Consider the following 11634-nt stretch of genomic DNA (forward strand, 5'->3'; position numbering starts at 1 on the left):
AAGAGAGGAGGTGTAAAATTGGGCTCGTCCGGGATTTGAACCCGGGACCTCTCGCACCCAAAGCGAGAATCATACCCCTAGACCAACGAGCCGGGATGCTTCTTGGCAGTTTACACTCTGTCCATCCCTCGGCGCTGAACTGAAGGACGAGCCAGTGTTTCTTTTCTCTTTTTTCTTCTTACGGAAACATTTTCTTTCGTGCTGTTTAATTTTCACCCCATCTTTCTCAGTTCCCACCTATGAATTCTGGGTCTATCCGCTCTTGTTCTCTCTCCACGTCCCCGACAACTCCAGGCTCAGAATGGAATCAGATTTCAAGTCACACGCCTGTTTTTCCAGGCAGGCGCCCGAAGCGAGCCTGGGTGGCGCTGCCCGCTCCGGGTGGAGCTGAGCCTCCGACTGGCGCAGGACGTGTTCTGCAGGCTTGCGACCTCCGCTGCCTGCAGCCGCAAACGCTGCGGGCGGCCAGAAAGGCCGGAGGAGAATCGGAGAGAACCCTGCAGACCCTCGCAGGAGCAGGAACTGCATTTTCAATCTCATTTCCTTTGCTGAACTTTATACTCTTCCAGTCTCATCTCCGACAAATACCTAAATGAATAAAAGCGCTTCTCTGCCAGTGGGGGGAGGGGAGGCAATCACCGCTGTCAGTTATGGGTTTTGTTCCGCAAAACAGAGTTCTTGCGGGCCAGCAGAGCACTGAAAACGTGCACACAAGCGGGTCCATAGGTTCTGAACTTAGGACATAGGGCAGCAAATTAAGCTCAGCTAGAAACTAAAAGTAAACAATAAAACGCAAGCCAGAGTCCAGGGATTTATGTGTTTCTCTTGCTGCCGGTTCTGACCGAGATTGTTAGGAAGGAGCCGGAACACAGGACTAGAGATAACTAGGGGGGGGGTCGGAAGCCCAAAATACAGGCTACTCCTTCGAGCCGGAATCGAACCAGCGACCTAAGGATGGCTGTTGTACACACTACAGTCCTCCGCTCTACCAGCTGAGCTATCGAAGGGGAGCACACAAAAGAGTTTTCAGAAAGCGGTTTTCAGTCGGCAGACAGCCACCTCGCCGCGGGGACGACCCAGCGACAGTTCTCGGCGTTTGGGGACTGCAGGAAGCCCAGACACCCTGCTGGGTCCCGCATCCGGCCCCACTGCGGAAAGCTCTGTGGGTGTCCGCCTACGGGGTGGGCGCGTGCATGCGTGCGGTGAGAGGGGGTGCATGCACGCGGTGCGCGGACGCCAGAGAGCTGAGAACGTGCTCCCGGCACCCGGACCCCACGGCATCCCGCGCACAGCACGGCGTGGGATGCCACGACGCTAGGAATTCCACCCAGGAACTGGAGGCGTGGCTTGGTAGCGCGGTTTCCTAACGTTGGATTTTCCAAGTTTCAACCTCAGCTCCTAAATGTAAAAAAACCAAACCAAACCAAACCAAACCACCAACAACAAACCCTCTCCCTGGAGAGAAAGCATCTTTTAAAAGAAAGCCATAACCTCTTTGAGTTCTTACCATGGTTTGGTGACGCAGCACGCGTCACGCGTGGCGGACAGCTCCGTGGACTGGAGCGCCCCAGCGAAAATCAAAATAAGCGATTCTTCAAAATCTCTTGTGCGCTCAGGCCCCAGCGAGATTTGAACTCGCGACCCCTGGTTTACAAGACCAGTGCTCTAACCCCTGAGCTATAGGGCCACACGGTAGAACTTCATCTTTCTTTCTTAGAAAAGGATAACTTTGCTGGCTCTTTGGCCACCCGACCGTATGAAGGAAGACCATTGCCATACATGGTACATTCCCGTATACACTCCAATCCCATATACAGTATGGGAATTTAGTCTACAGACTCTGGGCTTGTTGGAACTGACACAGTAGTGGATTCTGATGGGGATCACTACTCTGATAAATTTGAAGAAATGTCACCACCACCACCACCGCAGCAACAGTCTTCCTCTCGGGCTTTCTTCTTCTGACGGTGAAATTCAAAACAGAAATCCAGCGCAAAGAAATAACTCTGCCACAAGTCTGGGCGAAAACGGACTCTTCCATATCTGCATTTTCCCCTCTGCCTCTTAAAAGATCCTTCCCCTCAGCGTCAGCACAAGCTAGCGCCAGGTCGCCTTTCAACTCATTCCTTCATTCAAGAAGCTCCGAATTCTATTCTGTGCTACGTTCTACACTAGAAACTAGACAGGGATTCAGACTCTATCATTAGTAATTTACTTCACTGAAAATTATTTTATTTCTCATACTTCTTTGTGCACCACGTGAGTGCCTAGTGTCCATGGAAATTTTTATGAAACCAAAATTAAAAGCAAGTGTACCAAGTGTAACTTGCAAGTAAGCCATTTGGAGAGCCCTTAGAAGGGGTGGACTAGGTCTCAGGATTGGGAGAGGCTGAGATCTGTACAATCGGGGGTGTGGGGTAGCAGACAGTTCCTGGCAAAAGAAAATTATAAGTAAAGTTCAAGAAAGACCAGAACATGGTTGGTCCACCCTCATAGAAGGGACAAGAGCTGAGATGGTTAGGAGACAGGAAGGACGTTAGACCCTTTGGAAAAGAGAAAACAGAAATTCAGCAAGCATGGAATGCAAAGTAAACGGAGGGGAGGAGTAACTAGAGAGCCCTGACACCAGAGTCGGGCCAGCACATGGCAGTGGCAGCTGCGGACTGAAAGGAAAGAAAAAAGACACAGACAGGGAAACGAAAGTCTGTTGCTTTAAATACGGTGGACAGAGAGGAGAGGAGACGCTCAATCATACCTTGATACTTGTAAAAGGAAAAGTAAAAAAAGAAAGCCACATTTTCAGGATATCTGGAAAGGAGAGAAGTGCAGAAATATCAGGGTTTGAGTGGGATAAACAGGAGGTGCCGGGAGCTCTTCACCGGACTCGCCTGTGTTTAGAGTCCACCAACTAAGTCATGCTGAGACTAAATTATGTCTGGGAGTAGAGCTGAACAGTAGAGCTCGTTCCTGAACTGCAGCGTCTTGGGCTCAATGTCCAGAATCACAAAAATAAAAAAAATAATAAAAGTTAAACATAATAGTAGCTTTCACCAGTAAACCTGGCTGTAGGGACTGGGACCTGAGACTCTGAGATTAGGGCAAGTAAGCCAAGGACAAACACATAGCAAGACGCTGCCTTGATCAATCAATAAGTAAAAATTAACTTTCCAAAAGGCTACTTTCTGCCCTTAGTTTGTTTAAGTGGGGTCTGTATGTAGTCCTGGCTGGCCTGGAACTCAGGTGCTTCTCTTTGGAACATTGATCTGGGTTTGCATCTGTATGGGGGTCTTTGAGTGCCCCAGCTGGAGTGTGGAGTCAAGACCAACCTTTCACCAAGTGAATTCCAGGGATGAAAAATCTTAGTGATACGTTTGAAGGAGTCCGAACAGCTGAGTGGAATCAGTTTTCCTCCCATCTTTATTTTCATGAATTCTGGGGTCCAAAACTCTGCTTGCTGGGTAAGCAAGCCAAGTATAGACTCACCAAGCCATCACAAACGCCCAAAATTTAAAATAAAATAAAGAAGTTTGATCCCGCAGGTCATCCGCTAAGTTAGCACTTCTAAGAAGTCTATGGGGCTGGAGGAGCTCATCACTTAAGAGCACTTGATACTCTTGCTGAGAACCCAGGTGCAGTTCCCAGCACAGGCATGGTGGCTCACAACTGCTCTAAGTCCAACCTCAGGGAGCCAGCGATCTCTTTCGGCCTCTGTGCACACTTAATACACATATTGTTGCAGGCTCGCACATGTATCCATAAATGAAAAGATAAATATCTTTTTTCTGTTATGTACTCTTGAAGGAAGATGGTAAAAATGCCACTGGGAGAATCTCTGAACTGGGTGTTTCCATGTTTTTGGCGTCTTTCAAAGAACAAGACACCTGTGCACATAGCAACAGTGCATCTCTTTGCCTGAGGAGAACCAGAGATTCGGACACAGTAACAGTTTTCTAGTCTTAAGGATGTGAGCGACTGGGAGCCAGACAGATCTCTGATAGCTAGAGAGGGGAAGAGGGTACAGATAGAGAGTAAAGATGGCAAGCTTCTAGTTTCTTCGTCATCTTCTGCCCACCATGTCTCCCCTTCTGTTTGACCGGTCAGTCAGATATGTCCAAGGCCAGTCTTGATACCTAAGTTCTGGGTCTATCAGCAGTCCCCCCCCACACACCTTGTTTAGGCCGATCAATATAAAACAAGCGGAAGGGTCCCATCCCATGCCACCAAAACAACTTAAAATTTCTAGCCTTCCAGGGGAAAACAGACCAGTTTCTGGATCCCGTTCCCATTTTGTGGGCAATGTCTCCTGTAGTGTGCCCCCCCCTCCCGCTATCCTCCCAATTCGTCTGTGTGCACAACGCCCTCTTTCTCGTCTTCACGTTTAATACAGTCTGTTACCTGTTGCTGCCTGCTGCGTCTGAGATTTTCCTACCTTTTAATTTTTTAATAGGTGGAGAAAAAGAACCGGATCCTGACCCCTAGACAATCTCAACTTTGAGTGCACTGTTTGCCACAGAGAGGTAAGCAAGGATCAGGGACATACACAGCTTCCGGGCTTACTGCCTCTTTGTGGAAATCTGCCTCCAAGTCTACAGAGTTTAGTCAAATGGAAGATGTAATTTGAATATCACCAGGGAGCCACCGCAATTTCCTTTTAAAGATACAGAATTCTTTCAAACAAACCCTAATCCCAAACCCAGCGTTTTGCTGGGATAGTCACCTGTTTTTGTAGAAAACAGTAATGGGTTCAACTATCGGGTACTGCCACACACAAACAAAAGGGTCAGATCAACAAAGCGATTCTGCGGTGTGACCACTCTTGCCTAAGTCGGAGGACTCATTTGGTCCTATGACCTGTGAGCTTCGGGGAGAAAGAGGAGTGATGGGAGGGGGCGTGTGGCGAGAGGACACCACATCTCAGAACCCTGGAGGCCTGGAGCCCAGTCCTGGTTCACTCAGTCTGGGCTGGGTCATCTCCTCTTGCAGCCACCACCAGCCAGCACAGCTTCCACGCAGTGCACAACGCGTCTGCAGCCGCTGGCAACACCCTGGACAAACAAGATACGGATTCTCTAGAAAGAAGAGAGGCCCTTCAGGCTGCTTCCTCTGGGAGGGACGCACAGAGGAGACACAGTCTGCAGGCAGGGGCTCTGGCTGCTTTTGCGCGCGGGTTTCCTGAGCACCCGGGAACTGCGCTGGCCTCCCTCTTTCTCGATGAATTCGTCTCCGGGCTTCCAAACGGAAAAATTCAAATTCCAAGACCAGAAAAACCCTTGGGGTCGCCCAGGCAATGAGGGGTCGCGGGGTCTGCGTGCGTCGGGAAGCCACCCGGCCCTGCTCCGGTGCGGGCAGCAGGGTTGCGGGACTGCACAACCGGAGGATAGCTTGTTTAGTCGGCTAGAGCCGAGCCAGCAGGGTGGGCGAGCAACGCGACGGGAAGATCCTGTAACTCTGGTTTCGGAGCGCGGGCTGAAGAGCGTGGAATGATGTAAATAGTTAGTGTCCGCAAAAGGAAGCGGACAACTTGGTAGTGTGGCCGAGCGGTCTAAGGCGCTGGATTTAGGCTCCAGTCTCTTCGGAGGCGTGGGTTCGAATCCCACCGCTGCCAGCGTTTTCTTTGCAGCTAGACCGGGTGTGTGAACGGCTTAAAGACTAAAAACAGTGTGGTCTTTCTCATCTGCACCTCTCCCACGCTGTGTCCCCCTTCTTTCCTACAGAAACCCCTAGGAAGTGATGTCAGCAAAGACCTGAACCAAAAGTCCTAGGTTGAGTTTGCTTTGTTTTGCTTTCTTTTCAGGCAGTCTCCTGCAGCCCAGGCTGTTCTGGAGCTCGATATGAGGCCTGGTTTGAGCGCTGAGACAAGAGGCCTGGTTTACCATGCATTGACAGAAATTTGAGGTCTCTTATGGTGCCCTTCTAATCAAATGTGACAAAACTGTGTCCGAATATTGTCGAATGGGACCTTGAAGAGCCATTTTGCTCTTTCTAGATCCAAAGGTGGCATGATAGTCACTGAAGAGTTCAGTCTGGTGAGGCTCCAGGATTCGAACACGAGGTTGCCAGTTGGTGGCACTGTTTGGGGAGGTGGTACAGCCTCACTGGGGAAGCTTTTGAGTGTTCCTAGTCTAACCCACTTCCAGCTCGCACTCTCTAGATCCTATGTGATCAGCCACTTTACTGTTCCTGCCACCAAGCCACGTGTTCCCTCCTTAAGGAACTCCCATCCCTCTGGAGCTGTAAGCCCGCATAAATTCTACTTTTTATAGCTCGCCTTAGTGATGGTGTTTTCCCACAGCAAGAGAAAGGAAACTAACTGTTGTTCTTCTTTTCGGCGTGGGGTGTATCTCGGAGCCGGAGGAAGGGAGACCCAGGACGCGACCACGTGCGTGGGAGCCAGCACCATGTCTGCCTGCACACTGTCATGTCCCACCATGATGATAATGATAACAGTCACCCAGTTAAATGTTTTCCTTTGTAAGAGTTGTCATGGTCATCATGGTGTCTCTTCACAGCAACAGAAACCCTGACTGAGACACCCTCCTTCCTCTGTCCTTTCCATCTGTGCTCTCTTACGGTCCACCTCTCCTCTCTGTTCCTTCCTCCACCTCACCCTTTCTCCTTTCCTCCATTTCTACTCTCTTCATCCTCATCTTTCTTCCAACCATTATTCTTTCCTTGTCTGTGTCTGACTCCTTCACTTTTCCTACCTCTCTCCTGTAGTATGAATTCTGATTATTCTTTTTTTTTAAGATTTTATTTATTATGTATACAATACATAAATATGACTGCATGCCAGAAGAGGGCACCAGATCTCATTGTAGATGGTTGTTAGCCACCATGTGGTTGCTGGGAATTGAACTCAGGACCTCTGGAAGAACAGTCAGCATCCTTAACCTCTGAGCCATCTCTCCAGCCCCCTGATTATTCTTGATAACAAAAACTCGGAGTCACCTATCAGGGATTGAAAGCTGAAGGATCAGAGGAGCAGAGAGGCAGCCACTAGGGCTCTTACCTCTACCAGTGTTCAAATCAAAAGGGTGATCCTGTCAGACTGCACTGAGCTCCTGTCTCCGCCCGCCTTATATTCCTCTCTCCCCCGAGCCATATCACTCCTGTCTCCACCTCCCTAGTGCTGGGATTGAAGGCGTGTGATCTCAAGTGTTGGGATCACCTTTGTGTGAGCTCTGTTTCCCTTTTAGACTGGATCAATTTTGTACAGCCTAGGGTGGCCTTGAATTCACAGAGATCCGTTTGCCTCTGTTTCCTGAGTCCTGAGATTAAAGGTGCGCACCACTGCTACCTGCCCCCGTGGCTCAGCGCTGCACTCTGGTCTTCAGGCTTTCTTTGTTAAAACACAAACGAACATCACCACAGTCTCCTGCTTCAGTCTTGGAAAAGGGATAGATGTTAGTGGTTGTCAAGGGGATCGCTGAGCTTATCCTGTGGGATGGACAAAAATGTTGATTATCTAGGGAACTCAGAAGATAGAGCCGTGGAGAAAGTGTTCCTTTTTCCCCACATCCTCTCCAGCATAAGTTGTCATCAGTATTTTTGATCTTGGCCATTCTTACAGGTATAAGATGAAATCTCAGAGTTGCTTTGATTTGCATTTCTCTGGTGACTAGAATGTTGAACATTTCCTTAATTGTCTTTCAGCCATTTTAGATTCCTCTGTTGAGAGTTCTCTGTTTAGGTCTGTATTCCATTCTTTTTATTGGATTATTTGTTCTTTTGATGACCAATTTCTTGAGTTCTTTGTATATTTTGGAGATCAGCCCTCTGTCTGATGTGGGGTTGGTGAAGATCTTTTCCCATTCTGTAGGCTGTTGTTTTGTCTTGTTGACCATGTGTTTTGCTTTACAGAAGCTTTTCAGTTTCAGGAGGTTCCATTTATTAATTGTTTCTCTCAGTGTCTGTGTTGCTGGGGTTATACTTAGGAAGTGGTCTCCTATGCCAACATGTTCAAGTGTATTTCCTACTTTCTCTTCTATGAGGTTCAGTGTGGCTAGCTTTATGTTGAGGTCTTTGATCCATTTGGACTTGAGTTTTGTGCATGGTGATGGATATGGCTCTATTTTCATTCTTCTACATATTGGTATCCAGTTATGCCAGCACCATTTGTTAAATATGCTTTCTTTTTTTCATTTGATATTTTTTACTTCTTTGTCAAAAATCAGGTGTTCGAAGGTGTGTGGATTAATATCCGGGTCTTCTAATTGGTTACAGTGGTCCTCCTGTTTGTTTTTTGCCAATACCAGGCTGCTTTCAGTACTGTAGCTCTGTAGTAGAGTTTGAAGTCAAAGAATGTGATTCCTCGAGAAGTTCTTTTATTGTACAGGATTGTTTTGGCTGTCCTGTTTTGCTTTGTTTTTTGCTTTTCCATACAAAGTCGAGTACCGTTCTTTCAAGGTCTGTGAAGAATTTTGCTGGGATTTTGCTGGACACAATTAATATCCTCTTATGAGTGAGTACATCCCATGTTTGTCTTGCTTGGTCTGGGTTACCTCACTGAGGAAGAATTTTTCTAGTTCCATTCATTTACTTGCAAATTTCATGAGGTCATTTTTTAAGAACCACTGAGTAGTACTCCATTGTGTAAATGTACATACTTCATCCATTCTTCAGTTGAGCGGCATCCAGGTGATTTCCACATTCTGGCTATTACAAATAATGCTGCTGTGAACATAAGTAAGCAAGTGTCCTTATGATATGATTGAGCATTATTGGGTAGATGCCCAAGATTTGTATAACGGGTCTTGAGATAGACTGATTCCCAACTTTCTAAGAAATCACCATATTGATTTCCAAAGTGGCTGTACAAGTTTGCACTCCCTCCAGCAATGGAGGAGTGTTTCCCCTTACTCCACGTCCTTTCCAAAGGAGGCTGTGTTTTGTGTTTTTGATTTTGCCCATTCTGACAGGTGTAATTGGTATCTTAGACTCATTTTGATAAACATTTCCATGATGGCTAAGAATGTGGAAAAATTCTTTAAGCATATCTCAGCCATTTGAGATTCTTCTGTTGAGAATTCTCTGCTTAATTGGATTATTTGGTATTTTGATGTCTTGAGTTCTTTATTTTGGAGCTTAGCCCTCTGTCAGATGTGGGGTATATGAAGATCTTTCCCATTCTATAGGCTGCTGTTTTTGCTCAGGTTCATTCTTAAGAAGAGAAAAAAAGGGGAGGTCTGTGTTAGAATGGGCTAGGATGTGGTGGTGAAGGTATCATGAGGGAGGAGGGGACAAGGGAAAGGAGGCAGGAGTATTTGTCCTGGAAGGACTGAGGACTGCCTCTAAATAGAGAAGAGACAGGCGTGGCAGATAGGAAACCGGCAGTCTATAAAGGTAAAGGGGGAACCACGTGTTAGGATGAGGTGTTTAATTTTAATTGGGCATGTTAATTAGGTGAACCAAAGGGGGCTGGCTTCTGATGATTGCTTGACTCTGATAGCCTCAGGAGGAGGAAGTGGCCAAATAAGGAATAACTACATTGGTAGCTAGCTTTAGAAAAGTAATCTAATGATGTTTAGCAAAGCAGAGGGAATGGGGGAGAAGGGCAAGGCCTGCCAGAGCCACACACTCGAGAGGGCTAGCGTCCCTTCACCCAAGACTTATCTAGGCTTTGGTTCTCCGTGACTTGAGCAGTGACTTGGTGTCAGGCATGGGCTCCATTTTATGGAGTGGTCCTTAAATTCAGTCAGATAGTGATTTGTTACTCCACGGTGTTTGAGCCACTGTTACACCAATATGTCATGTAGGCAGGTCCCTGTTGTAAATCATAGTGGTCTGGTGTTTTCTCCTTGCAGAGAATCTTCCAGTACTGTGAACACTCATTTGTAGGGATAAAGCAGATTCTCTGGGACCAGTGAGATATGTAAGTGTTGTCTTCACCATCAGGTTGTGGGGGGAATTTGCCTTGGCAATAGCCTGAGATGTACATAGGTTTCAGTAGGCCCATTTGTCTAACAACTCGACAAGTTGTAACCATTTCCTGGCACTGGAAGTTTTACTTGGTTATGAAAGGTGTCTAGTTAGGGCATTCTCTCCCTATAATTTGGTGGCTCCAGTTAGATTCCATACATACAGATATATACATACATATGTATGCATATGAAAGAAAAGCTCCTATAGTATTAAGTTTCCCTATGACCCCTCAAGTGGTCCTTACTGCTGGCTATCCCTCCCCATATTCTGTCCCTCACCCCCTTCCCATTTAATCCCTGTTCTAGTCTTTCCCAGTCTCTGCATAACTATGTATTATTTTTCTCCCTCTTTGGGAGTTCCCACCATTTCTTTGCTCTATACCTAATCCCTATGGTTATATATACTATAGTATTCCTATCAAATGCTACATCCACATACAAAACAATACACACCATATGTGTCTCTTTTGAATCTGTTATTCCACTCCAGATGATTTTTTTCTAGCCCTATACATCTACCTGTGCATTTCAAGGTTGTTTTAATTAACAACCAAATACTATTCTATTGTGTAAAATGCCATATTTCCCCTTAGCCATTCACTGGTGATGCACAGCTAGGCCGTTTCCAATTTTTGGCTGTTATGAATAGAGCAGCAATAAGCATAGATGAGTGAGTGTCTCTGTAGTAGGATGAGGTATCCAATGAGGTATCCTCTGGATTAATGCCCAAGAGTGGGACAGCTGAATCGTGAGGAGTATCTCTTTCCAGCTTCCTAAGGGACTGCCATAATGGTTTCCACAATGGCTGTACAAGTCTGCACTCCCCCTTTCCCACATCCTTACCAGCATAAGCTGCCCCCCCCCCTTTTTTATTGACTTAGTTATTCGGACCGGTGTAAAATGAAATCTCAAAGTAGTTTTGATTTGCATATCTTTGGTGATTAAGGAGTTGAGCATTTCTCTAAGTCTTTCTCAGTTTCATCTTTGAGAACTTTCTGTTTAGCTCTGTAGCCCATTGTTAAACTGAGTTACTTGTTTTCTTGGAGTCCAGGTTCTGATGCTCTCTATACAGCTTAGATGTTAGCCCTCTGTTGGATGTGTAACTGGCAAAAATCCTTTCCCCTTCTGTTGCCTGCTGCTTTGTACAATTGGTGGTATCCTTTGCCATATAGAAGCTTTTCAGCTTCATGAAGTCTCATTTATTAACTGTTGGTCTTAGTGCCTGAGCTATTGGTGTCCTGCTCAGAAGTCATCTCCTGTGCCAATGAGTTCAAGACTATTCCCACTTTCTCTCGTATCAGATTCAGGATATCTGGCCTTATGTTGAAGCCCTTCACCCATTTGAAGTGGAGTTTCGTGCAGGGTAAAAAACAGCCATCTGTTTGCATTCTTTGGCTTTTAGCCATCCAGTTTGACCAGCATCATTTGCAGAAGGTGCTGACCTTTCTGGTGTGTAGTTTCGGCTTTCTCAAAGCTCACGTGTCCATAGATGTATGAATTTATGTCTTGGTCTTCAGTTCCACCAATCAGGGCATCTGTGTTTATGTCAGCACCATGCTTATTATTATTTTATTTTATTATTACTATAGCTCTGAAGTACAACTTGAAATTAGGAATGGTGACACCTTCAGAAATTCTTTTATTATTCAGGATTGTTTTAGCTATCCTGAATTTTCTATATTTCCATATGAAGTTAAACATTTTTCTTTCAATT

The 11634-nt window shown here is 46.3% G+C and overlaps 4 non-coding genes across 4 annotated transcripts; 1 reads left to right on the forward strand and 3 right to left on the reverse strand.

Moving 5' to 3' along the window:
* Positions 1 to 20: 20 nt before the first annotated feature.
* Positions 21 to 92, reverse strand: Trnap-ugg. Its single transcript has one exon. It is a non-coding gene; the product is annotated as a tRNA-Pro (tRNA).
* Positions 93 to 920: 828 nt separating this feature from the next.
* Positions 921 to 1007, reverse strand: Trnay-gua. Its single transcript is given in 2 exon segments — positions 921 to 956; positions 971 to 1007. It is a non-coding gene; the product is annotated as a tRNA-Tyr (tRNA).
* Positions 1008 to 1614: 607 nt separating this feature from the next.
* Positions 1615 to 1687, reverse strand: Trnat-ugu. Its single transcript has one exon. It is a non-coding gene; the product is annotated as a tRNA-Thr (tRNA).
* A 3836-nt stretch (positions 1688 to 5523) lies between these two features.
* On the forward strand, positions 5524 to 5605 carry Trnal-uag. The gene has a single exon. It is a non-coding gene; the product is annotated as a tRNA-Leu (tRNA).
* Positions 5606 to 11634: the final 6029 nt, after the last annotated feature.

Source organism: Arvicola amphibius, chromosome 13 (genome assembly GCF_903992535.2).
Source record: "Arvicola amphibius chromosome 13, mArvAmp1.2, whole genome shotgun sequence".
NCBI lineage: Eukaryota > Metazoa > Chordata > Mammalia > Rodentia > Cricetidae > Arvicola > Arvicola amphibius.